Below are 5,915 nucleotides of genomic sequence, written 5' to 3'. Positions count from 1 at the left end.
TAGAACATAAGACTCGTGTGATACTAGTATTAGATGAAATTATTTTCCCTCTTCAAACGAAAGGTTTTAGTAATGGCATCTTTCGTGTTTTTTACACTGGCAATTACATGAAATAGCAAACAGTTTGCGCCATCTAGCGGTTGAAGAGATATCACATGCCTGGAAAAAAGACTTGTCAGAAAAAGGTATTATAACGCGTTCACTATTACAGAGCGGGTCAAGATTACGTAAAAACCTTGAAGTAGTTTTCATTTTATGTTATATTACACTTACCAATCACAATTACATTCATGAAACTCAGTTTAATCTCGTCAATTCAAAGTAGGTTTTCAAAATGCGATTATAGCCGGGGTTCAGGTTTGTAGTTGGGGTTTCAAACAAGCCAGGGTTTGGGTTTCAAATTAGGGTTTGAGGGACTTGGCGGAGACCCTAAAAGTGGAGGTGATACTTCCTTCCTTCCTTCCTAATTCTTTCTTTCTTACATCCTATCTTTCATACATCCGTGTATCGCAATTGTCCTCTCTTCCTTTCATATTTTTGTTTCCTTCCTTCAATTTTCCTTTTATCCTTCCATTCTTCCTTTCATCCTTGTTACATCGTTCCTTCCACTCTCCCTTTCTTCTTTCTTCACTTCCTTGCCTTCCTACTTTGGTGCATCCGTCATCCCTCCCTGTCTTCCCTTCCACCCTTTCCTTTTGTCCTTCCTTGTTTTTGTCATCCTTTCTTTCATCCTTCACCATTCCCTCCTTCCTCCCTTTCTTTCATACATCTCTTGCTTGCATCATCCTTATCCATCCTTCATCCCTTCCTTTCATACATCCTTGATCCTCTCACTTCCTTCCCTAAATATGTTCACGTAAAAGTGTGTACTTCGACCCACCCAACAGCAACAGTAAATTATGTACAAATACTGATTCATTGGTACATAACAATATAACAAATAATGATCCATGATTTAGCAGCATGGTGCAGCTAGTGGTTACCGCATCTGCCTCACAGTTCTGAGGTTAAGGGTTCGAATCTCATCTGGCCTTCCTGTGTGGAGTTTGCATGTTCTACTTGCATGTATTTTCTAAGGGTAGTACGTTTTATTCCTGTGCATCAATAAACCTGAGTAACCATGAGATAGCCCACCCAAGTGCGGGGAGAACATGCAAACTCCACACAGGAAGGCTTTAGGCTTGGTACACAAATAAGGATTTTTCAAATCTTAAAATATTTTTTTTTGATCTGTGAAAGACCCCATACATAAAGATTAAAAAAAAGAAATTAGGCATTTAACAGTTTTGGTTGTATTGTGTGTGGTGTGCTCTGGTAATCTCAACACACAACACCACACAAAGATTCAGTTCCACCACCGATCGACAAGCAAGTCCTCAGATGCAGAAATCTTGCGTGGTCACACATCATCGAACAAAACCGAAGACGAAAAAACACTTCCGGGTATGGGCCGATGTTACACGAGTGTTTCTGAAGGTTGCCAGACGCGGGACCGGTGTTAAATGCCATTGACGTTTCAAAAAGACATGGGCATTGGAAAATACTTCTTGCGGTCTCGGGGACCCACTTTTATAAAAAAAAAAGACATTGGGTAAGACATGTTTGTTTTTATTTACACTACTTATTTATTTACATTACGCTTCTTGATTGGCTACATTCTGTTTCACATCCTAAAAACGTCATGACCCGGCTTTCCCCACATGCAAAGATTTTTAGTCGTAAATATTGAACATGTTCAATATGTAAGATTGTCGGGCCCGACCCGTTTTGGACACTATTCTTGGGATAAATGCACTCAACACACATCGGAGCTAAAGATAATCTTATAAGACATAAAATAGTCTGACATTTGACATCCTTGGTCAGGAAGGGGCAAAATCGGGACAAAGACAGCTCAGTTGTCTTCATGTGTGTAGCGGGTGGTCTTAGCCTGGGTTCAAAGCCCCAAACTCAGAACTGTGCTAACCACTTGTTCACCGTGCAAAGTAACCATCATAGAAAAACTTACTGCCGAGGCATTTTTGTCCATGTCCTCTGTTTATTTATGGTACACTTAGCAATGTTGTGATTAGGTGCAATAGAGATTTGTATTTTTTTTTTTAAAGCTGTTATTTGTAACGGGGTAAACATGACATAGAGGCTAGTATTCGCTTCCTTAGTTAGATATTCTGACAAGCACGATTGGATGTGTATGATCTGTGAGCTAGATGCTTGAGCCTAACCGGCACGTCCGAATATATGCCTGCTTTCTGGCTCAAATACTTGTGATTAACTTTACTGTCCTGTGTGAGGAAAATACAACCCCAATAAAAAAGGCTAATGCTGTTCTGACACTGGTAACGCTAAGTATTTATAATCAGTCCAAAAGCAGACATGCCTTGTGTTTTGACCTGTCTATGTTACAGCAAAGATAGCTTGGAGTTGGAAGATAGTTGACAGGAAGTGGCTCAAACACGAGCTTGCAAGTTTGAACTGGAGGATGAGCATAACGGTCGATTCATTTTAAGTTCATTTAATTTTGTCTATTCTGAGGAATTGATTGTTGATTTATCTTTGGAGCAAGTAAGACAAAATCAAGGAGTTTGCATGTCCTGCTGAGTGCTCTGTTCTGTTCTCACATCCCCCAAACATCCCCCCAAATTCATGTTAAGTAAATTTAAGACTCAACATGAACAAAGGTTGTTTGTCTATAAGTGTCCTGCAATTGGCGGGTGACCAGTCCAGTGTGGTTCCCGTTCCAGCTCATAATTTCGACCAAAACGAGGACAAGCGGTGTAGAAAATGGATGGATGGATGGCTATTGTTCTTTTAAAAGAGTGGGACAAGCGCTGTAGATATCTATAAGTCGTGATATCTACAATTTGATTCTGACGAGTCAGAATTCTAGTTCAAGATATCTTTAATTCACCTCAATTCAATATGCAATTCTATTGCATATATCTGTAATTCACTAGCAGATATTGGCAGCTGAATTGTAGAAATCTGTAATGAGAAACCCCATCCACATCAATGGCAAATGTGACCCCATTTGCCCCAGGCGAAATAACATTGCAGGTATCCGTAATTCGGTTTTGACTAGGCAAAACTGAACTGTTTAGACGAGCTACCTGTCCTTTTTGTCACAATTATGTTACAGATCTTAGATGAAAATTCCAACTATTCAAAATGTAAATAATATTAATTCTGGATAGTCAAACTTGCCTTTTAAATGTTAAGTCATATATTTGCCATTTGTGAAAATTGTCTTTGAAAAAGTGCCATATAAATAAATTTTTGTTATACGTACCGGTACCACTGTTAAATGGTGGATTTTGCTTTCTTGCCTTTCATTTCAGTACAGTAAGTGCGTTTGATGAATGTACTTGCTTTAGTGCTTGTGTCATTCTGTATAAATAAACCTGATGTATTAGTGCTGCTCTGTAGCCATCATAAACTAACGGGGCAGGTATGTTAGTTTTTCATACTGACAAGAGAACTTATAAACTTACGATCATCACCACGGAGCGCAACAAGCCTGATAAATAATGTCTGAATAGAATGCCCCCATTTGTAATTTTGTGGGGTGCAGTTTGAAGGATGCAGCCTTCTTAAAAGGAGATATATATCAGGCGCCTGTTGTGTGTCATTTAGAGCTACTCGTCACAGCAACGTTGCTCTGAGATCTAATAGTAATGAACAACTCATTTGCTTTAAAAAATAGGAAAAAAAGAATAAAAATGAACATTTCATAGCTATCATTAAAATGTTTTAACAATCTGTTCTTGCTTATTATGCGTTGTGTAATAAAGCAATCCATTGACTCACATGCTGGCGGAGGCGATGACATCGTTGCGTGGACTAAAAGGCTGCACTTAAAAGAAAGCCATATTAAAATAATTAAGAATTACAACTGCAAATTATGGTGAGCTGTATATCTGGTGAGCAGTGGCTGTGGAGCAACACTTCAGCAAAATAACATGTATGCAGTAAATCGTCAGACAAGTGCGTGTGTGTTTGTGTGATGAAATGATGCAAGTAACTACTACACTCTTAAAATTGCTGGGTTAAACTTGAGAGTGGTTATTATTAACCAGCTGGGCTGGGTTATGGGTGTGACCCTGTGTGTTGGGTTTGGATTGTATGGATACCCCAAAATGGGTTAAGAGGTGATTTTGCTGATCAACTAATCCAATGTGATTTTGCTGATGAGATAATCCAATGCGACATAAAAAATGGTCTAAAGTATTCATCCATTCTCAGTTCCACTTATGGACACCCAGGTTGCAAGTCTTCAATTAACCTACCGTGGATGTTTTTGTAAAATGGGAGGAAACCGGAATACCCGGAGAAAACCCTACACAGGTACAGGGAGAACATGCAAACTCCACACTGGATGGCCAAAACCCAAATGTGAACCCACAACCTTTGTACTGTGAGGTAGATGTGCTCACCAGTCCATCCACCACGCCTCACTGATTATCCTGCAAAGGTATTTTCTAGTTAGAATTACTAACATTAAATAATTCCTAGCAGGTCCCAGTCTCAGGTGAAAGAAAAAGCAGGAATCAGAAAAGAAAATGGCATATTCCAGAAGGCGGCGCTTTCCCAACTCAATAGTGGTGTACCTGTAACACAATGTTCTTGATCAAACTCAAACCCAACAGCTGATACAAATAGTTGGGTTATGAAATCAATGTATTTCGATTTATGTTGTGGGATGGGCATCTCTGACGCAACAGATGGTTTAATAATTGAATCCAGTGTTTGGTAAAAGTGACCCAACCTCTGACCCATCCGACAAATCCTGAATGGTTATTGACTCTGCAATGCAGTAAATCGGATAAAAGCTGTACTTAAATGATTCAATTAATAGGTATTGCACGTAAAAGTGAAATAAAAAAATGACCTAAATAAAAGTTTAATGTTCAACGTACTGAAGAGTTTAAATACGACGGGACTGTACTTAGGTAGTGATTCTTTCGCACACCAGTAGAGGGAGCCCGCGTACCACTACACTGAGAATCAATGAAGCATGCGCCATTGAAGTGTATGCTGGGTTAAACGCTTCCATTGCAATGCTGCTTTGGCTTTGTGTTGACTAGACACAGCATACAAAAAGGTGTCACCTAAAAATATTACTACACTCAAAATCATTCATTTCAAAGCAAAAATCTATATACAAAAAGAGCTGCTGCATGTCAAAATACACGCTCTTCACATACAAACACTGTACAGTATGTGCAAGAATTCAATAGAAAACACCAACAAGGTTTTTAGCTAAGCTCCACTAGATGACAGCATGGTCCATGAAAAGGCAAAGCTTTTCCTCTCATCACAGCACACAGATGCTGAACAGGTTTACTCGACATGAAAGGGTTATTTTCCCCCTGTCATGACATGTCTGACAGTCATCTCCAATTTGAATTATATTTGTTTATTTTGTTCCCATCACTGTGTCATGATAGGGAACACATTCTTTTTAGGAGCAAAATACTAGATGAATGGCAAGTCTCATTAAAGACCCACTTTTAAAGTTGAACATATATTTATTTCTGTTTGTATTGTTATTGTATTGTAGGTTGTTGACCTTGTCCTGATGAGGCATGGACTTGGCTCCACATGCACATCAGGGAGCGAACCTGCAGTAGATAACCTGTGTTGTGGCCAGACGGACATACGCACATGGAAACTGTGAGGAAACGGACACCCAGAAGAGGGAAACCAAGCAGTCCATTTAGATACTGTCTACACCTTTTCACATGCAAGTACAAAGCCGGTCTCACACATCGGTGTGGACTACAATCGCTCCCTGAGGAATTCAGGGGAAGAACAATTCCATGCATCTGTTTCCTGTTCACTCGCATCGAGGAAACTGGGTATAAATCACAGCAAATATAAATAGAATCAGTATTCAATGTACAGGAGATTGGTAAAGC

The sequence above is a fragment of the Phycodurus eques genome, chromosome 12 (genome assembly GCF_024500275.1).
Source record: "Phycodurus eques isolate BA_2022a chromosome 12, UOR_Pequ_1.1, whole genome shotgun sequence".
NCBI classification, from domain to species: domain Eukaryota; kingdom Metazoa; phylum Chordata; class Actinopteri; order Syngnathiformes; family Syngnathidae; genus Phycodurus; species Phycodurus eques.
Note: the sequence above shows the minus strand (reverse complement) of the source record.